The following is a 26,280-nucleotide window of genomic DNA, read 5'->3' on the forward strand; positions in this document are numbered from 1 at the left end:
AAGAGGCACAAATCATATGTAAATTACAATGGCCCTCATTACGACCCTTGCGGAAATCGACTGACCGGAGCGCCACAGCGTAAATAGCGTTTCCGCCATTGCACGAAGGAGCAAAGTGCGGCCCATTCCGACCCATCGGGCACGAGCACCACGCCACGGCGGAAGTGCAAAGTCCGCGATGGCGGAAATGACCCCAAAACGGCCCACACCGCCGCCGTACGGCGCCCTAGGTGCAATACCGCCACCCCTCTTAGCGGTCACCGCAGTGTGCGCCTACCGCAAAGTACGGTGACCGGAAATATACGGAAACGGAAGTTAAAACACGGGCCCGGAACGGGAAACATCCCGGCGTACACCTATAAAAACACTAAAACCACACAACCACTAAAATCACTACCCTGAAACACACCCCAACCCGTCAACCACCCTAGCGAAACCAAGAAAAATGGGAAAAGTAGCGAAGAAAGCGTGCGACCGCAAGCGGCAGGTCCACTTCTCCCGTGAGGAACTCACGGTGCTAACAGAGACCCTCCAGGAGAATGCTGCCGTCGTCTTCTGCACGCAAATGACCAGGACGGCACTTGCAAACAAGAAGGCCATATGGGCTCTGGTGGCACAGCGGGTAAGTGCGGTGGGGACCGCACCCCGCACCCCACAGCAATGCCGCAAGCGATGGGACGACCTGCGGATACGCATCCGCAGCATACTCTCTGCCAACCGCAACATTGCCACAGCCACCGGGGGAGGTCCTGAATCACCCATCAAGTTGACCCCCTGGGAAGAAATCTGTGCCTCCACCATCGGAATGGAGAGCATAGAGGGAGTCGGAGGGATGGAGAAAGGAGTGCAGACATCCGAAGATTCAGGTAGGTGGGCCAGATAAAACAATGCCAAAACCACACAGTCCATCCATGTGAAGTACCATGCGTCCACATAGTGCAACAGAAACACATGTCCAGGAGAACGTCCACACACATCGGCCTGATAGCGCACGTTAAAAACCACAATAAATACATAAATAATTAAAAACCCCTAAAACACGCACTACACGTGCAGCAGGCACACCCAAACTGCAGGCTGCCAAACAACTGCACCCTCACTCCACACACAAATGAAAGCACCTCCAAGGCCCCGACCCAAATCACCCTCAGGTACCACCCCAAAGCATGTGATACAATGCCATTCCAATTCCCACAGACCCATCAATAACCCTCGCCCTCCTTTACTCCACCACAGGGTCCGATCCAAACGACGAGCTACAGGACACCCCTACCAGCACACCTGCAAAGAGGGCCAAGACCAACGGCCAGAGACCCTCCACCTCAGCTGCACGCATCAAGACACGGCAGCAGCACAAATCAGGTGGCAGCACAGAGGAGGGAACATCAACAGGCACCCCAGCAGCCAGCATGCCCACAACACCACCACCACAGGTCCCCCCAATGGATGCCACAGAAGGCACTGCCTCTGGTGGCAGCAGCACCATAGGTGACACCCCATTGATGGCAGCATGCTCGGACACAGAAAACGGGGATGCCGAAGTCAGATCCATCCATGACCTGTCCCAATCCCCCTGTCTGTCCCATCCCGTACAACATGAGGATACTACGCAGGGGCACCCACAAGACGACGACTGGCCATCCCCCACAAGCCCTGTGGCAAGGCAACATGAGGACAACAGCCCCTCTGTGACACCCCCGCAAATGGCCATGGCCCAGCAGAGGCAACAGTCCCTCGACCAGTTGATCGAACAACAGCAGCAACTGGCCACACTCCTCAAGGACCATGCCGATGAATGTGGGGGCACTAAGGCAGACATAGAAACATCAACTGAGACACTTAGGGCAGAAATGGAGAGAGGTACAGAGACGCTAAGGGCACAAATTGAGAGAAGCACCGAGAGCCTGAGGGGGGAACTGCATGCGACGTCCAAAGACGTATGTGCCGAACTTGCCGCAGTGCGCCGTGTGCTCACTGAGCTCTCGCAAACCCTTAGGGACATGCATGGACGTGAGCAGGCAGACACATCATCCGTTGCAAGTTCCGTCCAGGGCAGCCCCCAACGTAGATCTGGAAGGAACCTGCGCTCCACAGGCAGGGGTGCCCCTGATACCCGCAGAGGGGGCATGCAATAGCGACAGCCCACTGACAATGAGCATCTTTGGACACTGGTGTTCGGGGGGGAGGTAGGAGGGTGGAGGGGGTGTGTTGGGCTCACTTGGGTGGCGGGTCGATAGGGTGTTCAACATTATATCACATATGCCATAAAAAGTGCACGATCAACCAATGAGAAGTGTGGACATTGATCTTTGTGTACTAGGCCATCATAGGCGTACAGTCCATATTGTGCATGTCCCAGACACACGCAGTGCCACGAGTCCCGTGTCCATGTATCAGCCACCAGGCGTGAGTGCTAGAAGCATACATCGATGAGATGCTGACGAATGTCACAGGCCTCCGGTGCCTCGCAGACTCCATGAGGTGCTGCCACATCCCCACCCTCATCATGACCATCATCAGGTGCTTGCAGTTCTGCGTCAGGGGGCATGGGCACATTTCTACGTACGCACATGTTGTGGAGCATGACACATGCCATCACCATCTTTGCAACCTTCTCATGGCGGTACAGGAGTGCCCCGCCAGACCTGCTGAGGCAGCGGAAACGGCCCTTCAGTAGGCCGAATGCCTGTTCTATGACTACACGGGTACGTGAGTGGGCATGGTTGTAGTCCTCCTCATGCTGGTCCCGTGGGTTCCGGACTGGTGTGAGGAGCCATCTCTTCAGTGGATATCCAGCATCACCTGTATGTGGACGAGAAACGTATGATGTGGAATGCCATTGATACGTACGCACACCCCCCCCCCTTCCTGCAAGGTCATTGCCAATTCACATACCCCACATCATCATGCATGTAATGAGACTCACCGAGTAGCCAGGATCTGTTCCCTGCGTGTCGCTCCATGTAGCATGGTATTGTAGAGTTCCTCAAGACCATAGAATCATGGGTTGATCCAGGGAATCGGGCACAACAATGTGTAATGATCCTGTTGGAGTCACACACCATTTGTACATTCAGGGAATGAAATTGTTTTCGGTTGCGGTACTGGGCCTCCATGGCATGTGGGACGACCAATTCCACATGGGTGCAGTCGATGGCACCAATGCAACCCGGTATGCCGGCAAGTGCATGGAATCCCACTTTTGTGTTGGTAATTTCCTGCTCCGAGCGTGGTAGAGAGATGTAGTCGTCTGCGTGCAGCAGGAGGGCATCGAGCACTTGCAATAGTGTCCGTGAGAACAGTGGCTGAGAAATGCCATGCAACTGTCCGACTGTGTGCTGGTAGGTGCCTGTGGCCAGGAAGTGGAGTACAGACACCACCTTCAGTAGGGGTGGGATGGCGGTTGGGCTATCTATCATGCTGACAAGGTCAGCCTGTGTCATGTCCACAATGGCGGCTATGGTGTCCCGGTCCAGACGGTAGAGGGTGTGGATCTGCTCATCAGTGAGGTTGAACGGATGTGCTCGGAGGCGTGGTATTGCGGGCTGCCTGCGTGGTGGTAGTGGCTGTGCTGGTGGGCCTTGCTGGCCCTGCCTTGGCCTCCTCCTCCTGCGTCTCCTCCGTGCGGCTGGTTGTAGTTGGTGTTCGTCTTCTTCTTGGAGTCGGAGCACTTGCAGTGCTATCAGGTCCCCCAGGGCCAACATCGCGAGTCCTGCTGGTAGCATTTCGGTGTGGTTGTGGGAGGAGACTGGCTGTGCAATTTATGTGTTTTCAGGCTGTATGGCCTCCACCTGTGGTGATTGATTCCACCTGTGCAAACTGCTCTCCCCTTTGGCCGAGCACGTCCCGCGCACAACGCTGCAATTCGGGGAATTGTATCTTGCTATTGCAATCATGTATTTGTACCCGATGGCCGTGTAAGATTGGTTGATATGTTCATTCTGCTGTGGTCCCATTGTTTCCCATACTATCTGTGCAGTCGCGAACAGACTTGTGAAGGGTCAGTGGAACGTAGTACTCGAGTAACGGTGGGCCCTCATGCATCACTGTACCGAGTTGCAACGACGGGCAGGGCGTCCCATTTGTGGGTGAAGGCAGTTGCCATTTTCACACACAGCCGCACTCGATGGAATAATTAGTGATTTCAAACGGCCACAGATGCCTTTTCGACGTGATGTTGCAAATGAGGAATTCGAAGGGCGGCGCTTTCTGTTTCCAGCTAGCGGCGAGGAGATGCCCACAGGTCTGACTGCAAATATAACGTTCTATTGTTCTATGTCCTTGAGACAGGGCCCATGGCGAGGGAGCAATGATTGATATGAATAGTTTGGGATGCGCAATAGCTACGTGGGCGATGAGGCCGTCCGTTCCCAAATTCATGTTACTTCACAACACTGGATTTACGGGCTGGGGCACTGTGGATTTAGCAGGCTGCATTACGCACAGACTCAATGGATGTTTCTAATGTTATGTGAGTAATTATTCGGGCGTTTTGATCCCGGGATGAGGGAATGATGAATGGATGCATGGGCAGGTGATTTGATACAGAGTTTGCCATGTACAGGGCTTCTTGGGATCTATCCGCCTCCCCTACGCTATGTGATGCAGGGCTGCCATAGTGGGACCATCGTCTATCTGGCCTTGTTGAGCCCTCCCTGTCTCGAGGCGCCCTCAGACACTTGTGTCCATGCATGTTAACATTCCCATCTGATGGAATCTGTTTTGACAGACGCATGCACAGGTACACTCGTTTGTGATGGTGTTTGCACCTCGATATAGATGGTTATGAGTCGCAAGTGGTTTTGGGGTGGTGATGATCCTTTGGAGTGGGCTAGCATGCATATGGCTGTGGATTTCGTGTGATCATTGAAGTGAGTTGTTCGAATGTAGTTCTGATGGCCATTCTGTTCTCTTTCTTTTCTTTTGGTTGACAGGTATCTCCTCCCCTTTTGCCACTGCCATCTGTATGCCACTCCTGCAGATGGATTTTACTCCCGACACCTGCTGCTTCGTGTTAATCAGTGGAGCAGCATTACGATCTTATGGGACGATCGCCAATGGCCCACATGCCCTTACGCAGTACTGGTGGCTCGGAGCAACATTTCGGCCTTTCAGCTGGACTAGTGCCTCCCCATTGGGACGGCCCTGCGGTTCTGTGCGCTTCCATGTTGCCTTTTCGTACGTGAATGTGGCTCTGTGTACCATGGGGGAACAGGGCGACACACAGGTAGTGGCTGGTCATTTCTTGCGGAAGCAGGCCACAATGGTGATTAGTGTTTTGGAGTTCATGGCCTGATGGCTGTATGGGCTTGGTGACTTTGATGTGCATAAAATTTCTATTCTGATTTGGCCCGTGTAGCGTTTTTCTTTGCAAGTGATGTGGCATATGCCTATTTGGGGGGCGATGTTTTGTGAGGAGATCTGCATTGGGTTCCAGCTTCGGGGTTTAGTTGCGTGGTACTGTGCTGGGCGCGTTTGCCTACGAAGCCCAGTGAGGTCAGGGATGGGGGCTGCCAATATGACTGTTTGAATGTTGTCATGCTCAGGGCCGGGGGATTGGGTTTTGTGTAACAGATGCCGGTCAGCCAGGTGGACTGGTGGAATGATGTGATTTTCGGAATATTGCTGGTCACAGGTGCCTGTGTTTGCGTGCGTTTCTTGGTGGGGGACTGTGGTCATGTCCATTGGGATGGCTTCTGTATTCGTGCCATCTGTGCCCTGCAGCTCCCATTGGCCCCTCTTGTGTTTCTTTTGTTCGTTGCCATGCATGGGTGACTTGTACGTTTCAATGGTTGCATTGTGGCTTCATTGCACCTACGGGGAGTTGTACTTTGTGGGCAGGGAGCGGTGTACAGGCACTCAGTGGGGCCGTTTACGGTTGATTCGCGATGCCGTACTTCTCGCCATGGCGGAATGGTACATTACGCCATGCCTGATGGCGTTAGGTGCATGTCCGCTAGGGTCGGAATTGGCGTACCCTTGCGCCATGGTGGTGTTTGCGGTTTGGCATGGCGCGCACGCGCGTGCTTGGTGCAGTTAGCGTTGGCGTTCACTACGGTGTCGCTAATGGCTTCGTACTTTGCGGTGACGGGTCATAGTCGCACCGAGCGCTATTCGATGGCGGTATTGCATTTCCGCCATCGTTTTTCGATTTCCGCCAGGGTCGTAATGAGGGCCAATGTCTGAAACTAGGATTAAACAAAGAACATGAACTTAATGTATTTATGTGAAATGGGGGTTTAACTGTTCATAACCGCCCTATGAAATTCATAGGACTTGTATAAAACTTTCAGACACCGGGTTTTGCTAAATCTTTGCAACGCAAATCCTTTGAGGCATTTTACCTTTAGAAGTAATCATCCATTTGCTCTCAATCGCATCATTATTGGGGCACAATAGGCATTTGTCCACTAAATTGGAGGGAGCAGGGTGTACCTTTCCTGGCGGGACCCGTCATTTAGGCCAGAAATTACTTGGGAAAAGAAAAATTATTATTGCAACCATGTTTCCGTTGCATCTTTTTCCACAAGACCAATCGTGAGTGTCACATAACTTTAAAAAAATCTCTATTATTCGCACGATAATTGCTGCCAAGCTGGCAAGGCAATTCCAAAAAGCCATTTGGGCTTTAATGTTCATACGCATCAGCCAAGTAGGCCATAGCGTATGGCTTTATTTTTGAAATGTGTTACACTGGGCTGCTTTGCCACTTTCTTTGACATTGTATATATATTTTTAAGAAAATAGATCTGACACATTATCTCACTTTTCATTGTCCATCATTACAGTCACGTGATCACACATGTGACCATTCACATGATCTGCATTTACGTATATATGTCGTGCTTCCACTACTTGCCAACCTTTTGGCTCAACAGTGACGTACGTGCGCATCGAGGTGCTGACTAGGAGCCGTCGTTGATACTTTTTCCGCCAGGGTCGTAATGAGGGCCAATGTCTGAAACTAGGATTAAACAAAGAACATGAACTTAATGTATTTATGTGAAATGGGGGTTTAACTGTTCATAACCGCCCTATGAAATTCATAGGACTTGTATAAAACTTTCAGACACCGGGTTTTGCTAAATCTTTGCAACGCAAATCCTTTGAGGCATTTTACCTTTAGAAGTAATCATCCATTTGCTCTCAATCGCATCATTATTGGGGCACAATAGGCATTTGTCCACTAAATTGGAGGGAGCAGGGTGTACCTTTCCTGGCGGGACCCGTCATTTAGGCCAGAAATTACTTGGGAAAAGAAAAATTATTATTGCAACCATGTTTCCGTTGCATCTTTTTCCACAAGACCAATCGTGAGTGTCACATAACTTTAAAAAAATCTCTATTATTCGCACGATAATTGCTGCCAAGCTGGCAAGGCAATTCCAAAAAGCCATTTGGGCTTTAATGTTCATACGCATCAGCCAAGTAGGCCATAGCGTATGGCTTTATTTTTGAAATGTGTTACACTGGGCTGCTTTGCCACTTTCTTTGACATTGTATATATATTTTTAAGAAAATAGATCTGACACATTATCTCACTTTTCATTGTCCATCATTACAGTCACGTGATCACACATGTGACCATTCACATGATCTGCATTTACGTATATATGTCGTGCTTCCACTACTTGCCAACCTTTTGGCTCAACAGTGACGTACGTGCGCATCGAGGTGCTGACTAGGAGCCGTCGTTGATACTTTGCTGGTGAGTGTTATCAGTGATGGTTTGCTGCTTCAGCATCTTGAAAGGGTTAAATCTATTTTGGCAGTTCCTAAGGAGTGTTGCTTTACTTCTATTTGTCAGGTCACCCAATAATTGCAGGCATTGGCTTTTCCTTAATTTTGAATGAGGGCCGCTTAGCGTTGGCCTTAGTTTCACCTGAAAAAGGGATTTGAGGTGAGTGGCATAGTTCACATAAATATATCTTGAGTGTTTTTCTTTGTGGTGATAAGCAGGTTTCTGTTCCATTGTTCAGTGCCATTAATCAATGCTGGAATTGACAATTTTCAGCGGTTTCCCGTTGCATTATCACGCGTGCCAAATGGAATAGCAGTGAATTGCAAGTATTTAACCCGGACACTGGTAGCAATATTTGGAGAACGCATTCAGCGTGAGATTGGTATAAAGACCTTGTTGGTGAGCAACCGTGTGTTATCATGACATGACTGCACAGTTTGCAGCATGAACTCTCAGTACTAAATGTAACCGTTGGGTATTTCGGTCTGTCTTCTCTCTTTTTATTCAGTAACATGCCGCCTCTTGATTGGTCCGTTTATTATATCTGGTCTTCTTACTCTAATTTATTTGAGTTCGCCACTGTGTGAAAACAGGCAATCATTTCCAGTCTCCTACATACAAAGCATTTTTCTTGGAATTAACGACACGCGCCAAATTAATAGACCGGTATCAGAGCTCATGGTAAGCAGTTATGTTTACTCACAGCACATTAAATTACATTTCAATAAATTAGAAAATTCACAAATGTATTGGGATATGTTACTTCGTTCCCTGGGGTGGATTAACCCTTGCACCCTCCAAGGTTTTTACATACAACAACGTTTTTGCCAACAATATTCTTGCTTAGAATGTTTACTTTTTCTGCTACATGAATCAATCATCATGTGATGATCAGTGCTATGGGGTCAAAATAATTAGGTTAGCATTGGTATGCAATGCTTTGGAAGTTCAAAGTGCACATTTTGCTTTATGTACATTGGTGTGCAGTTAAATAGACTAATATGCATTTTGGCTCAGTTGTTTTGGCTTCCCTTTCCCTTTTTCTTCTCTTCGTGCTTTGACATCCCATCAGTATGAATAATTGGCATGCACTTTATTTCAAGGGCTTGTAAAATGTGTGTTTAGCTGATCATTTTATTTTCAGATGCAGCAATATAAATGATGCAGCTGTGTGACTTGCAAATAGTTTTTGTGGGTTGAATCACGCATATCACCCAGAGAATGAATAATTAGTACATGCCCTGAGGAGGACCCGATAGCAGGTCGAAACACGTGTTGGCATTATTTATGATTGTCTCTGGTATTAGACACTCATATGCTAATTGGGTATTTTTCATGATTGCTTTGGTATAATTTATCAGTTATTTGTATGAAAATTGGGTATTTTCCAGGTCTACTTTGGTATTATGCATCAATATTAAAATTTGAAGAAGCTACTGTCTAGTATGTGATAAATCAATTGTATGGGACAATATTTGTGTTCTTGGTATATTGTGCCAATACAAGAGCAGGGTAACTGTGACGCTTACCTCTGGGGCCCTGCAGGAGTGCCTGGTCTGGCCTGTCGGTGCTCTATGTAGGCAGATGGTCTGGCTGTGTATGATGTTGCTGGTTAGTCCAAAACACTTCCTCCCCTCTGCGCATTGCAGCAGCAAATACCTAGTGGACAGAAAGCGGAGAGTGGTTTGGGTTTGATGATCAATGGTTTCCAGATCCCTCTAGTAGGTTCAGTGGGTCTCTCGAGAATCTAGGAACAGGGGATAGTGGTATGTATTGATGTGTAATCACAGCTCCAGTCCCTTACCACCCCACATATATTCTTAGGAATGCTGATTGTCACCATGGAACTCTGCTCACCTTCTGTCTGTAGTTGTAGTTCACTACACTCTCCTTCAGTCTATTCCAGTTTCCTCACTGGATTAGGTGGCCCAGGTCAGCTGCGACACACCTGTTGCTCTGGAGAGTGTCTCTTTAAGGTTCTGTGGAATCTGTGCTGTAAGCAGTCTCTACAGAAATCACACAACGTGCCTTATATCAGTATTATGCTGTTCATCCAAGCATGTTTTGAGATGAAGGGGGTGCTGCCCTCTGCTGGTGAGTAGGGTAGTCCCTGTGTCTTTATTAATTGTTGCTGTGCGCAATGGCAAAACTAATGTCTTTGTTTCTTCCTTTCAGGTCCGGAACTCAGGTCCGGTGCAGCTACGAAGTGTTGTGATGGCAGAGAAGTAATCCAGCGTCCTGAATTTCGCCGGCGAGGATGCAACAATCAGGTGAGTTACAGCCGCTCCGACTGCTTCTGTGTCCCTTTCCGCTGCAGGAGCTGTGGGAGTACCTTTCCTGTACCGCGGAGGAACTGGGTGACAAGCTGGATCCGGATTCCAGGAAGGTGAAGGTAGGTACTGGGGAAACTCCTCAAGCAGAGGGGTCCGCGAGTCTCGTGCTGGAAACGGGTCCGTAGTACGTGGATCCAGGAGGGCAAGCGTTGCGCTGCCTCCAACAGCCGAAGAAAACGCTAAGCGCTGGGGGTGGCCCAGGGTGGGGCTTATATAGCCCTGAGCCCCACCCAGCACCACTAGACCACCAAGGATTCTATGAAGTAGGCCTGTTGGGGGCCATCTTGGATTCTGCCAGGTGACCTGTCCCAGGGGCCATCTTGGGAGAGGCATTCAATGGAATACACAGGCAGAAGCCTGTTCCTACGCCAGTTGGCCACTCTCTTGGTCCAAAGGCTACCTGTGTTACCTGCCAGAGTTTTGGGAATCATGACAGCAGCATCACGTCTGAGTCAGTGTGGAACAAAGTGCCCAATGGTGGTTATAGTACCATATGTTTAAAATCTCCACTCAGTACAATAAATGTTGACACTGTTCATCACCAAATCTTTTCTGTCTAAACAACGTTTGTTCACAAATATATGTGAGTGGTTTTTCAGTGCGGGTTGAGGAATCCTTTTATCAAATTCTTTCAAATAAGTGGGCTGGGGGACCCACTTTTCCCTATAAACCGCTTCTAACATCCTCATCTAATACAGGCACAATCTCACCTTTTGGGCCCTAGCGCACAACCAAATAGGTACCCCACTTCGCCTCCCATATTGCAACTATGGCCATAGTGGAGGGCACATTTGGAGTGCTAAAATCACACTTCCGCTCCCTTGACCACTCTGGTGAACAGCTACTATATGCACCACCAGTAGTGTGCAGGATCATTGTGGGAGCATGTGTCCTGCACAATGTTGCAACACGGTGGGACGTACCTGTGGAAATGGTGGTGCGCCCACATCCCCAACCACCTGCACGGCAGATGCGCATGGGAGGAGAAAGGGTACGTGGCGAGGCTGCCCGAATGCCTAGCTTGTGGCACAATTTTTCACCCCCTCTGGAGTGCACACAGCCCTGGCACATGCCAGGCCACAATCGATGACAAAGGGACAAAAATCTGTCCAAGCCTTACCACCCTGAGAATGTGGCCTTGGAAGTGCCACATTGTGTGCATTCCCTAGCACTAAACGCAACACAATCTGGTGTGTTCAAAAGGGACTCATGGAAGAAGGAGCTTCCAACCACCACCATGCTAAAGCAACCATATAAATGCTGGTATGTCATCCAAACTCCCACACAATTCATTCCACCTGTCCCACACAACGTTCCATGTCATGCAATTCCCAAGCAGAGAAACAAATGGCCAACACATAACACCACTGCCACAAAGTTATGAAAAGTCAATGGACCAAGTCCATCAATCAACCCACCATGTCAACTAAACCCAACGATGTACACAGGAACAACAATTGGCCAGTACACCATACCAGACACACAGCACCCAACAGTGAAGCCCTCCTCCTGTGACCAGACACAACTGCACTTGTGCTACAATGTGCGGCGACTTGCGCATGTCACCCTTGGACATACGTGTGTTCCAAACAACCAAAGGGATCATCAAATTGTATACAGCCGTAAGGCCAACACAAATGAAGACAGACTAGCAAATAAATGAAGTTAACACACCAACAAAGTATGGGACTAAATGCACAAACCAAAAGGGACAAACAATCATGATTCCCACTAGGGGTGTATACACATGTTGGACTTGAGACTGCCCACAGATATCATGGAAGCCCATTGCCAATGTGTAAGTTACTTTCACACAATGCACTCCTTGCAAGCCCATGGAAAGGGGAAGCAGGAGGCACACATGTGTCTGGACCCCAAGGCACAAACAAGGAGGGTACCAACATGAGACAAGAGACAAGCCTGCATGTGTCCAGCTGGAAACCACAGTGGATGCCTTTGGATGCCACACAAATTAACACACTGTCAAATAAAGAGTTCGGCATAGCCTTTCCTAACTATGCCGACGACACACAAATTCTCCTCCCCCTAACAGGTAACTATGAGCAAGACCTCAACACCCTCCAAGAAACATATGCGCGCATCCCGACTTGGATGGCTGCCAATGACCTATGTCTAAATGGGGAAAAAACAGAAATCCTACTAGTAGGCCCCAAAGAATCTCTAAAGAAACTAGACGACAAATGCATCTCCTTCAGTGTTCAAAACACTGATATTACAACATCCACTGCAGTGAAAACCCTTGGTGTCTACTTAGACTCCACCTTATCAATGGATAGGCAAGTCAGCACCATATCATCCTCAGTAGCACTCACCTCAAAAATTATAAATGCAGTGAAACCCTATCTGTCACCAAAGAACTGCCTCAACATCCCTAGAGCCACAATTGGTGCAAAGCTAGATTACTGCAACATCCTACTCCTAGGCACGTGAGCAAATAACATCAATAGACTGCAAATTGCACAAAACAGTGCCCTCAAAGCTGCACAGTATCCCAAGGAGAGAGCACATCTCCCAGGCAAGAAAAGAGGCCCACTGGCTCCCGATCAAAGAACGCATAACATTCAAGGCCCTCACAATCACCCACAGATGCATTGCACAGACCGCCCCAGCCTACCTAGAGGAAATATTTCACCAGGTTCCTGCCCACAGACCAAAACGGGACCAATACTCTCACCTACTTTCAGTCCCAGTATTCAACAGAGCTAATGCTGGTGGCAATAGCTTTGAAGTACTAGCCCCTAAAGCTTTGAACGCGCTTCCGCTCAGTTTAAGAAATGAAGAATCCCTAACAATGTTCAGAAAGGAACTAAAAACAAAGCTATTTAACTAAAACCGCTACCACACTGCACTGTTTCAAACATTGTTCCACTGTAACCTCGGAACACCAGTTCAACATTGTCATTGAATGTCTGTAATTGTCTCTGTAACAACTGTCATTGATTGCCTCTGTAACAACTGGCATAACATGCATTAAGTGAACATTCTGTAACAGTGCCACGATGCCTCCGGGCCACTGGGTGCTTTATAAAGCCAAAATATATAAATAAATACATAAATGCACAATAGACAGAAAAAGAATAAAAATGAGAAAAATAAAAATTGCCCATGTGGTACTTCGGGGTGGGGGGGCAGGAGGGAGGAGGTGCAGGGTGCACACCAACACCCACATGTGTGGATGATGTGTGAGAAAAAAAAATCTCCATGGGTTAATGGGCTGTTAGGCAGAATCCCGTGCAGTGCCCTTAGGGACCACTACAAACGATTAAGACCACAGGTGGCAATACAAGTTTTACCTTTGGTACAAGCCCGTACTACTAAGTTATAGTGGTTGCAGTAGCAGAGCAGCCAGGCTTATCTCAAGAGTATATGAGCAGTAGCAGAGATTACACCAAGGAACCACAATTACTGCGACTCAAGCAAACACTGACTCAAGGTTTCAGGTAGAAAAATATAAGTACATTTATTTTTAAACCATTCGTTATAAACACAACACTTCTATTAAACTTCAATAAAAACCACACGTTAAATATACTACAACTAACCAATTCACTTCGTACAGTAAGTCTCAAGGTAAGTAACCTGTGTTGAATGCACCGGTGTTACGAACAAAACACGTTTCCGCGAATTCAATTGCAATCACTTTTTGACAGGTCGGTCTACTAACTAAAGGCATATCCGTGACATGAAATGCTACCGGGGTAAAAACACACTTAGCAATTGAGATACCCAGAGGGAGTTGGAGGCAAAAATCACAGGCAATATTTTGGTTAGGCAGGCAGAATCAAGAAACACTCAAAGACAGGAGTTCGAAAGTCAAAGGGCCGGGGCCAGGGTTGAGAGACACTGGGGCCTGTTGCCGAGGATCACACAGTCAGATAGTTCAAGATTCCACGTAGCCAAAAGTACTTCGATATTGTCAATGTTCGGAAGCAAAAGTTATAAGGAGGAGGGAAGACAAGGGCAAGCCTTGGAAATGAAGAAAAGGGATTCACCCAGTTTCCTCAAGCAGAACACAATACCCTGTTCCAACGGTGCAGCTGGTGCCCTGGCAGTTGTTCCTAGTGGTTTCCCGCAGGCCCACGATTCCTGGAGTTTCGTTGTGAAGGAGGACGTCTGAAGGGGGTCTGCACCACACAGGGATGAGGCCGCCAGCAGCGACATGGAATAAAAGGTGCGCTCCTTAAAAACAGGAGAGGCTCTTCAGATGGCTATCCGGACCACTACAGCTGTGTGCAGCAATTTCGACCAAGGAAGAGGATCCTCTAGCTGTGGAAGATGAGCTGGTTGTTCCCACCAAGCTCAAGGGAAGAAGACTCTGGACTGGATCTTCTCTGAGTCATTGAAGGTAGATAGCTCAGGACTGCAGCAGGGCTTCACCGGGAAGGTAGTTGCAGCAGCCGTCGTTCTCTCCGCTTCTCTTCGGTTCCTTGCAGTTCCAGTGGTGACTCTCTCCGACTTCTAGCCCAAGAGACCTGCCTTTTATGCGCAAAACCCCCATTCACACAGCCTGGCTGTCAATCGCGCAGCAGGGGGGTTGTCCAGCCCGGACAACCACCTTGACCAATCGTAACAAAGTGCGACTTGGGTTTCCTAGGATACCCTGTGCAGGGGGTGACTACACCCCTCCCCCACATCCAGCCCACCTAGACACCTAGGCGCCTTGAGGAGGGCTTCTAGGTAGAAGCCCACCAAAAGACAGCAAACAAAGAAGGAAAACCTGGTTTGCCACGCAAAGTAAAACACAAGAAGGAGTTTAACAAAAAGAAATAAACCGCACCGGAGCCAAAAGAAAAAAGATTTGGTCAAGCGGGTTTAAGTTCTAGGCTAAGATAATAGCCTACAATATTACCACGGTTATATAAGATAACCGCGGTAGAATGTTAGGGTAGATACTACTGCCACCAGCCATGTCTAAATGTTAAAAGAGCGAAACAATGCTCTAGGAGGTACAGATCAAAAAGGGATATGAATTAACCCTTTCCAGTACTCCATGGAAGATGGGGTGTATGGGATCTGTGGTAGATTGACTAAGTAAAGTTAATGGTGACTTTACCCTTTTCTGGGGGACAGTAGTCACCTCGGAAATGGAGTCGGTGGGAGTCTGAATGACAACCCAGTGCCACTGCACAAGAAGTGCTGTGTGACACACAAAAAGAAGGGGGCTACTGAAGAGGTGTCCTTCAGAGCCCACAATCACAAAAACAGGTGGAAACACATAGCAAAACACAGGTAAGAGTGGGGGAAAAGCTCTCACTCTTACCCAGTGGAAAAAAATAAACTCCAGAAGTCCAGCACAGCTGCTGGGGGACTCACTAGGTGAGGGAAATTAGCCATAGATGAGAATTCTCCCTAACATGGGCCGCACGGGTATCAGGGATCAGGAGACCTGTCGCTGCTGTTGTCATACTCTGGTGGTGTATCTGAATGTAGAAGTGGCACGGGAAGTACACCACGTATGGTCCTGGTCTGGTCCTCGATGGCAGTAGCCACGGGGGACAGAGATGCATGCAGATGCAACCTGATGGCTCAGAGGTCTCCATTCAACACCTCACGGGATGCACGCAGTTCCTCCGTGATGGCACGAGTCATCAGTTGCAACTCCTGTTCAGACCACTACTGCTGGATGCCTCGAGTGCAGCCAGTGTTGTCCTGAGGGACCTACACTCCAACCTTAGGGTTCCCTTTGGGCACAACCCTCTGCAGCCAAGGATGTGTGCAGATCCCTGAGGGACGCCTGTCGGCTCCTGTTGCTGGCCAGCATGTTCAGCCTGTGTGAGCGGCATGTGGACTGCAATGCCTGCTGCTGGTGCTCCACCTGTCTAGCCAGGGGGATAATGAAATTGGCCACCCTATCCATGCCCTGAGCCAACATTTCCTATGAAGCAGCCTGCTGTGCAACAGCATACATGGACTGCTCCCACACAGTAAAGCCAGCTGATGCACGGCCACTCCGTTGGCAGACCCCACACCCGCCCTGGCCAAGGAAACCTGGCCCTTCATGTGATGGTGCTGCCTGTGGCTGCAGGACTGCATCCCTCCCATGATCAGCTGGCCCAGGCCAGGAGTCAAGACTGTGGAGCGTGGCCCTGCATCCGTAACCACCACAGACGGACGCACCAACACAGACTGGCCTGTGAGGGTTCCCCCGTTCCTCTGATGCTTAGGATGCAACAAGATCCACACTCCATGCACTCACCTGCAACATCACAGAGGCATCCATGTCTGTTTCACCACCGGAGCCATAGGCATCTACAGAGGCTGACTCAGACTGAGTCACGTCCAGGATGGCTTGCAAAACCAGTAGATTGTAATGGGCTACCACCCCACATCTTCTACTGGTGGTTGGTCGTGGCTCACTATCCTGTGCCTCCTCCACCTCCTCCTCTGCCTCGAGTGCCTCATCACCTACACATAGACAGAAAAACACATGATTAGTCATGGAAACAGCCTAGACCATACACATAGCTACCACAATGTCGACATGCAAGACATCAACCTGCCCTGTCACAATCTCACACAAGTACGCAGTGTCAATGCAAGTGATGGATAGCATGAAAGAAGACATGGACATGTGTAGGAAGGGCAAAAACACATTTGGTGCATGGTGCCCAACACCTGCTTCAACCATGGAGCACCTGAATGGAATAGTCTATACACCAACATCCCTGATGTAAACACACATATTACACGTACCATAGCCTTGCCTTGATCTGCTAAATGCAACAGATGTAACATGCATACCACTGTCACAGAGCCATGAATGAGGGATGTAACATGACATGACATGTAACACAAAAACTCCATACACACAAGTTCCACAAGGTGGGAAGATGCAAGGCTGCAGTGAAATGTTGAATGTGGACACACATGTCCCATGAGTCCATGTCACATCGACACCAGTCAAGTAAACATGCACGTTGGAGGTGATCCCAGTGGATGTAAGTGGGAGTGGCCCATGCACCACAGGTGAACGTCACATGAATCAAACACAGCACACTAACAACCCATGGGACTGTAGCGGCCAGGTGGAAGTGGAGTGCATACAACATTTGTCAATAGCGTGAAGAGGGTTGTAGGTGTACATCCAACCTCCCCCGAGTGTGGTGTTTGGCGTGGATGCAGTGCACATGTAAAACTGTCAGCTCAGAGGCCTGTGCCTGAGGACAGAGTTTGGGCAGGTGACTAGTGCATTCCATCATTTATCATGGACGTCAGCAGAGGTGAGGAGTAGTGAAAGCACAACACATGTCCAATCCCCATAAGAGGGACCTGAACTGGATAAGGATCACCTCCAGTCCAAATCAGGCACAGAGCCCATACCAGAGGGATGCCACTGCCAAAGAGAGACCCTCACCACCAAATGATTGCAATGTGAGAAGTGATTGACCCTGAGTAAACAGTGAAGGCATGATCACAGTCCATGACAGGTAAGCAAATGCGGAAGATGGATTTGAAGTAACTGTGCCCTCAGCTCCCAAATGTCCCTGTGGACATTGCACTGTGAAGGAAATCAATAGCCGTAACCTCTGTGACCCAATGCCAATATCACAGTCCTATGGAGATGCAACACCTGCCCCCAAGACAAAAGAAACACCCACACAGTCCAGCTCAGGATGAGTTGCCGAGCGCAGTGAGTAGAAGCACATATATATTGCTAGAGGACTTTGCAGTACCACACCATGTGTATGACCAGTCCCCTGGAGACTGAGGCCCGCTGTGGGGAGGTGGGGAAAGGGAGGCCACCCCAGTGGAGGTTCGGCTGGCAGGGTGAACAATCAGAGACATCATAGAGGAGCAAAGAGAGGGACAATGTTGAGTGGCATATGGTCACCGCCCATCAGACATCACGGGTTTGAACACGAAGAGGGCCAAGAGGTCGCGGATAGAGGGTGTAACAGGAGGATTGAGCATGTGTGCAGATGTCCATTGTCAGAGAGTGCAGCACATTTTACATGTGTAGGCTGCAGGACAACACGTACGTGTCACACCACCATGACATGGTACACCCATGATAGTCATGTGAATGCATGCAGAACTGCCAGACAATCAACACACGGCCATGACGCAACATACACATGTCCTTGACACACACCCATCACCACTCACCAGACAATGCATCATAATTTGGAAGGTCCCCATGCCCTGGATCAGCTCTGCATCAATCATCTGACTAGCAATGTCCTCATGTAGATTGAATACTTCTTCCTCTGCTGCTGGTCCACCTCCAGTCACCAGAGTGGAGGAGCAGTTAGCACCCATCTTCCTTTGCCTCGGCACCAGAGGTCATTCCAGCGCTTCATTGCCTCAGAAGCTGTGCACCTCTCAATGCCCAGGGCGCTGATGCGATCGGCGACACACAGCCAGTCGGCCATACGCTGGGCGTGCGTATGAGTGCTACCTGCCCGCACAAGCATGTCAGCCTCGTGTTCCTGCACGTAGTCCAAGAGGATCTGGATCACTGCATCACTGAAGCTCCTCTTCCTCAGCGTACGAGTCCCCTGTGCCGTGCCTCGGGACTGAGCCTGTTTGCCTACTGCCCGCTTACCCTTCCGGCAGGGTTGTGCAGTCCCTGTGTTGCTGGGACCACTTGGATCAGTAGGGGATGGAGCACTGGTAGCCAGGGCTGAGGCATCAGCCACTGATGCTGTGAGTGGAGTTGGCCCTGCAGACATGTGTGCCTGTGTGCTGGTGGCAGGTCCCTGCAGCACACACCTCTTGGCCTTTGGGATATGGACATGTGCCCCTTGCTCTCCCTGGGCCGGGACCACAACAGGCATGCCAGGAGGACCCTGAGCCTGGGTGGCCAGCGCTGTAGCTGCCCCTGGAACTACCAGACCCTGATTTGCCAGGACAGAAGATGGAATTGTTGGTCCTGGTTGGCTGGCACTGGTGGCAGGTCCCTGCACCACAAGCCTCTTGGCCTTTGGGACATGGACATGTGCCCCTTGGTCTCCCTCGGCCGGGGTCGGGACCACAACAGGCATGGCAGTAGGACCCTGAGTGGCCGGCGCTGCAGCTGCCCCTGCAGCTACCGGACCCTGGTTTATCAGGACAGCAGATGGTCCTGGTTGGCTGGCGTTGGTGGCAGGTCCCTGCACCACACGCCTCTTGGCTTGGGACATGGACATGTGCCCCTTGGTCTCCCTGGGCCGGGACCACTACAGGCATGGCAGGAGGACGCTGAGCCTCGGTGGCCAGCGCTGCCCCTGCAGCTACCGGACCCCGTTGAGAGGGGGGCATGTCCCTCCATGCATAGACCTGGGAACCCTGGATCCCTGGGCTACCTCTGCCAGCTCCAGCACCTCAGCCCCCTTGGCTACCTCTGCCAGCTCCAGCACCTCAGCCCCCTTGGCTACCTCTGCCAGCTCCAGCACCTCAGCACCATCGGCCACCTTTGCTTCCCTTCCCACCTTTTCCCCTCCCAGCCATGGCACAGATGGAATGGTGCAATGGGGGATGCAGCAGACAATTGACCTGGGCAATTGGAGTGAGTGGGCAGGGTACGTGATGTTAAACGTACATGCATGCCCCAGCAAGGCTCAGTGTGACCCCTGGTGCAAAATGGACAGGTCGCACAACGCACAGGCATCCCAAAAACAAAAATCAATGTGTACACAACCCCTTGGCAGCCCACGTGTGATGAAAAAACGTCCTGCAGTATGCTATGGCACCCAGCAACACAAAAAATGCATATGCGGGGAACACGTAGGCTACTATGCGCCCAAAAATGGGGTACGCGACACACGGGGCAACCACAGAATGAAAAATATGATTGCGACTCACCGTCTGCCTCGTAGAAAGAAAAAAACTCCCCTGCCAAAAAAAGAAGTACCCACAGTAGTGAACTATTTGCGTGCGAACCCACAAAGAAGTAAAGTTCATGCGTCCGTCCCCACGAAAAGCACATACAGTGCACTGTTGTCCTACACAGACCTTTAACCCGATACTGAACGGCAACGGCCAATGTCCAGCGTGCGTCATGTAACTTACGCGCTTAGGGCCTTTCCTCCGATTACACGCTAACATGCTGGTTCTGCACGTGTGGAGTCACTCTGTTTCTGGCTGGCCACACGAAAGAACACGGAAGACCCACGCTCCTGCCGACAAGGCCATTTACCTGCCTCCAACTGCCCCAAGCTGCCTCCTAGAGCCATCTGCTGCTGCCAGCCCACTCTGTGTGCCTGCTGCCCACGTGCCCTGCATTTTGATGCCTGCTCTGAAGCCATTGCCAGTAATACTGTTGTTGTGACCATCTCTGCTGATCCTGGAGACTCCCGACTGCCATACCACTGCTCCACAGCCCAGCCCCAGGACCACCATGCCCACCCACACCTGTCTCGGGGGTTGCCATGTCCGATCCAACACCATCTGAGGCAAGTGGCAACCCCCCGGCAGAGAGGCAGAGGGCTGTCAGCTTCTCCTCCACAGAAGTTGGCATCCTGGTGGAGCAAGTCCTGGGGCATCATGATGCCCTCTTCCCTGGACCATCGCGAGTCGAAAATGAAGGACGGAGGAAGATCTGGGCGGACATCATGGGTGCCATCAACGTGGAGGGGGTGGCACCCCGCGACTACCAACATGTCGTAAGCGCTGGGAAGACATCAAGTTCAGGACCCACAACAAGGCCCGGAGTCTCCTCAAGGCAGTTGATGATCGAGCGAGGCGCCGGTTGACCACCAATGAGATGAGGGTCCTGGAACGCTTCTACCCAGCACTGTACCTCCAGGTTTTGGAGTTGGTGCACCATCTGGAGTTGACTGGTAAGTGTTCATGTGTTCCTATCCACCATAATGCATGTGCATGTTGACGTGTGGCTGGAGTGTGCACCTTGGCCTTATGTCTGGCATGCCTCTTGTACAGATGTATGTGTGCATGTCCCTGACAGTGCTGCATGTGAGTCCATTCAAGCGTGTGCCACATCAATTGGTGTCTGTGTTGCAATGCATGATGCTCACCGGCATGTAACAATGCGCACATGTTTGCATACCTATGTCTGGACTGGGGCATGCGAGAGGTGTGACAAATGAGTGCTTATGTCACCATCATGGACATCCATGGTGTACATAAGTGTGTGTCTGAGTAGTGAGTGTGTGACTGGCCAACCCCATGGATGCATGACACATGAGCATCTCAATGCGTGATTGACTAATGCGGCCCCATTAGTCAAGCCAGTTGTCCCCAAGTGTACTGTGATGGGAGGACTACATGGCCTGATGCATGACTGTCCGGTGATGTGTGTGTATGTGATGTGCATGTACCATGATGCATGTGAGGTTCAGCCCCTCTTCTGATGCACTCGCAGTGCCTTGTACATGGATGCGAATGTTTGTTGCACATGGCACACATATTGGAGCATGTGTGTTGCTTGCACTGACCTGTGTGTTGGGGAGGGTGATGATAGTTGTGACGTTTGACATTGCCACTCAAGTGCATTTGCTTTGTGTCAAGCAGACATTTGTTCGGTACACTGATGCTTGTGTTCAATGTCTCCCTATCCACAGTGATGACGGAGGAAGAGGGCAGAGTTGGCGTTGTGGAGTACCGCAGCAGGGATGCCTCCACCAGGCACCGACGCAAGGCCCAGTCATCCTCCCAGGTTATGTCATCTTCCTGGGAGTGAGGAGGCTGGTTCCTCATCAGAGTCATCGGCCGCAGCTGCTGAGGGGAGGCCCAAGAGGGTGAAGTTGGGGTTGTGGGCTCCTCAGCAGTTGGAGGGACAGGTGAGACCACACAGGGGTAATCCGATGCGGAAGACAGCGGGGAGTCATCCAGGTTGGTGGTGGTGGAGGAGGCCACATCACCCCAGCACCTGGGGCCCGGCAGGGGTGATGAGGTAGGTGTTACTGGTGCAGTCCAGGGTCAAGGGCCAGAGACAGTGCAGGTCACCATGGAAGGGCCTGTGACTGCTCCTGTCCCTGGAATTGTGACTGCACCAGTGTGCACCTGCGGGATGCCTCAGGCTGGACCCATCCGCAGGTGACGGATGTATCCACGGAAACGGATATTCCACTACCTGCGGATGAGCCAATTCGTGACAGGGTTGAACCTGTGCTAGCCGGTATTGCGAGGCGTACAGGCAGCATTCGTGATGATGTTCTGGCTTCCAATCGGGGGCTTGCACATCATCACAATGAGGTCTGTCGCCTCATCAACTGGCTAGCACAGTTCATGGTCACGAATGTGCTACGTGTGCCAGCCACTGCTGCGACCCCCACCTCTTCCTCCTCTGTGCGCCAGTCGTCCTCCCTGCCGTCTTCTGGCCCAGATACCACCAGGGCCCCCTGAGTACCTGTCCCAACCCCGAGGGCCGAGTTCCTCGAGGAGTCTTGCAGCGCATTTGAGAGGAGCACAATGAAGTCCCTGCGGGCCCTCAAGGGGACAGCACAGGCCCGCCTCAGGGAAATAGATGCAGAGTTCGATAATGCCCTGGTCGAAACTCTTGGGGAAAATGGTGAGTCGTAGGACTAGCCCGCTGCCTTTGTAAATAGTTCTTTAGGAGTAGGTTTCGTTTGTTTTTTTTTTATTTGGAGTTCGTGGACTTTGCTCCACATTTTGTAAATAGTTCTTTCTTCTTAGACTTGTTATGGATGTTAATTTATGTTTTGGGATCATGGACCCTGGAGCTTTGTATATAGTTGGACAAATATATTTGTTCACCATGGAGGAATTTTTTTTAATGTTTAATGATTTCTGTTTACAATCTGAGAAGCATCAATGGACATGGACCACTTTTTGAGTTTTTCATTTCTTACATCACATTTCTTTTTGTTTTCAATTTTATTTTCATTTGGATTACATTCATGTTGTTTTTACTGGTTGTCTTTTAGTTAGTGTGAGTTGCATACATTAATATATTTTTATACCTTAAATTCCAAGTCGTGTCTGCTCTCAATGCTTTGGTGCATGCCTCACTCTTCCTTGGCTCTTTACATGTCCCTTCTGTTGAGCAATGTAGTTCATGTATGTGCAAGCATGAATGTCTGAATTGTGATTCCCATGCCATGGGGCATGTGCTGGGGAACAGGACCAATGGATGGGTGTTGAGGTGCACTGTGGGGGAGGGGGCAGCGTGTGGAGACATTTTATTGGATATATGCTACATGATTGCATGTTAGGCCAATGTGTTGGGGGGACATGAGTCGGGGCTTGCCTGCAGGTTGCCGTCACTGGTGGGGATGGGGGGACATGAGTCAGGGCTTGCCTGCAGGGTATGGTCACAGGTAATGGGGATTACTTGTGGAGTGGGCTGCCTGCGGGGTATGGGCACAGGTCATGGGGGGTCCTTTGTGGTGTGAGCTGCCTGTGGGGTATGGTCACAGGTGGTGTGGTGTGGGCTGCCTGCAGGGTATCGGCACTGGTGGTGGGGGGTCCCATGTGGTATGGGCTGCCTGCGGGGTATGGGCACAGGTGATGGGGGGCCCATGTGGTGTGGGCTGCCTGCAGGGTATGGTCACGGGTGGGCTGCCTGCGAGGTATGGTCACGGATGGTGGGGGGTCCCATGTGGTGTGGGATGCCTGTGGGGTATGGTCACAGGTGATGGGGGGCCCCATGTGGTGTGGGCTGCCTGCAGGGGATGGTCACAGGTGATGGGGGGTCCCATGTGGTGTAGGCTGCCTGAGGGGTATGGTCACGGGTGATGGGGGGAGCCTTTGTTGTGTGAGCTGCCTGAGGGGTATGGTCACGGTTGATGGTGGGGCCCTTGTGGTGTGGGCTGCCTGCAGGGTATGGTCACGGGAGGGCTGCCTGCGGGGTATGGTCACGGATGACGGGGGGTCCCTTGTGGTGTGGACTACTGGCGGGGTAGGGTCACGGTGGTGGGGGGATCCCATGTGATGTGGGCTGCCTGCAGGGTATGGTCACGGTGATGGGGGCACCCTTGTGGTGTGGGCTGCCTGCGGGGTATGGTGACGGGTGTTGGGGGGTCCCATGTGGTGTGGGCTGCCTGTGGGGTATAGGCACGGGTGGTGGGGGGGTTCCATGTGGTGTGGGCTGACATGCGGGGTATGGTCACAGGGGATGGGGGTTCCCTTGTGGTGTGGGCTGCCTGCAGGGTATGGTCAAGGGTGGTGGGGGGTCCCATGTGGTGTGGGCTGCTTGCGGGGTATGGTCACAGGTGATGGGGGGACCCTTGTGGTGTGGGCTGCCTGCAGGGTATGGTCACAAGTGGTGGGGGGGTCCCATGTGGTGTGGGCTGCCTGCGGGATATGGTCACGGGTGATAGTGGGGTCCCTTGTGGTGTGGGCTGCCTGAGCGGTATGGTCAGGGGTGATGGGGGGTCCCTTGTGGTGTGGGCTGCCTGTGGGTTATGGTCACGAGTGATGGGTGCGCCCTTGTGGTGTGGACTGCCTGCGGGGTATGGTCACGGGTGATGGGGGGCCCTTGTGGTGTGGGCTGCCTGCAGGGTATGGTCACGGGTCGGCTGCCTGCAGGGAATGGTCACGGGTGGTGGGGGTCCCTTGTGGTGTGGGCTGCCTGCGGGGTATGGTCACGGATGATAGGGGGCCCTTGCGGTGTGGGCTGCCTGCAGGGTATGGTCACAGGTGGTGGGGGGTCCCATGTGGTGTAGGCTGCCTTAGGGGTATGGTCACGGGTGATCCCTTCTTGAGTGGGCTGCGTGCGGGGTATGGGCACAGGTGATGGGGGGTCCTTTGTGGTGTGGGCTGCCTGTGGGGTATGATCACAGGTGGTGGGGGGGTCCTTTGTGGTGTGTGCTGCCTGCGGGGTATGGGCACTGGTGGTGGGGGGGTCCCTTGTGGTGTGGGCTGCCTGCGGGGTATGGGCACTGGTGGTGGGGGGTCCCATGTGGTGTGGGCTGCCTGCGGGGTATGGGCACAGGTGATGGGGGGTCCTTTGTGGTGTGGGCTGCCTGTGGGGTATGGTCACAGGTGGTGGGGGTCCCTTGTGGTGTGGGCTGCCTGCGGGGTATGGGCACTGGTGGTGGGGGGTCCCATGTGGTGTGGGCTGCCTGCGGGGTATGGACACAGGTGATGGGGGGCCCATGTGGTGTGGGCTGCCTGCAGGGTATGGTCACGGGTGGGCTGCCTGCGAAATATGGTCAAGGGTGGTGGGGGGTCCCATGTGGTGTGTGATGCCTGTGGGGTATGGTCACAGGTGATGGGGGGTGCCATGTAGTGTGGGCTGCCTGTGGGGTATGGTCACGGGTCATGGGGGGCCCTTGTGGTGTGGGCTGCCTGCAGGGTATGGTCACAGGTGGTGGGGGGTCCCATGTGGTGTAGGCTGCCTGAGGGGTATGGTCAGGGGTGATGGGGGGGCCTTTGTTGTGTGGGCTGCCTGGGGGTATGGTCACGGTTGATGGTGGGGCCCTTGTGGTGTGGGCTGCCTGCGGGGTATGGTCACTGGTGGGCTGCCTGCGGGGTATGGTCACGGATGACGGGGGTCCCTTGTGGTGTGGACTACCGGCATGGTATGGTCACGGGTGGTGGGGCGATCCCATGTGATGTGGGCTGCCTGTAGGGTATGGTCACGGTGATGGGGGCACCCTTGTGGTGTGGGCTACCTGCGGGGTATGGTCACGGGTGTTGGGGGGTCCCATGTCATGTGGGCTGCCTGTGGGGTATAGGCATGGGTGATGGGGGGACCCTTGTGTTGTGGGCTGCCTGCAGGGTATGGTCACGGGTGGTGGGGGGGTCCCATGTGGTGTGGGCTGACATGCGGGGTATGGTCACAGGGGATGGGGGACCCTTGTGGTGTGGGCTGCCTGTGGAGTATGGTCACAGGTGGTGGGGGGGTCCCATGTGGTGTGGGCTGCCTGCGGGATATGGTCATGGGTGATGGTGGGGTCCCTTGTGGTGTGGACTGCCTGTGGGTTATGGTCACGAGTGATGGGTGGGCCCTTGTGGTGTGGGCTGCCTGTGGGGTATGTTCAAGGGTGATGGGGGGCCCTTGTGGTGTGGGCTGCCTGCAGGGTATGGTCACAGGTGGTGGGGGGGTCCCATGTGGTGTAGGCTGCCTGAGGGGTATGGTCACGGGTGATGGGGGGGCCTTTGTTGTGTGGGCTGCCTGGGGATATGGTCACGGTTGATGGTGGGGCCCTTGTGGTGTGGGCTGCCTGCGGGATATGGTCACTGGAGGGCTGCCTGCGGGGTATGGTCACGGATGACGGGGGTCCCTTGTGGTGTGGACTACCGGCATGGTATGGTCACGGGTGGTGGGGGGATCCCATG

The sequence above is a fragment of the Ambystoma mexicanum genome, chromosome 10 (assembly GCF_040938575.1).
Source record: "Ambystoma mexicanum isolate Mex_15411 chromosome 10, UKY_AmexF1_1, whole genome shotgun sequence".
Lineage (NCBI taxonomy): Eukaryota > Metazoa > Chordata > Amphibia > Caudata > Ambystomatidae > Ambystoma > Ambystoma mexicanum.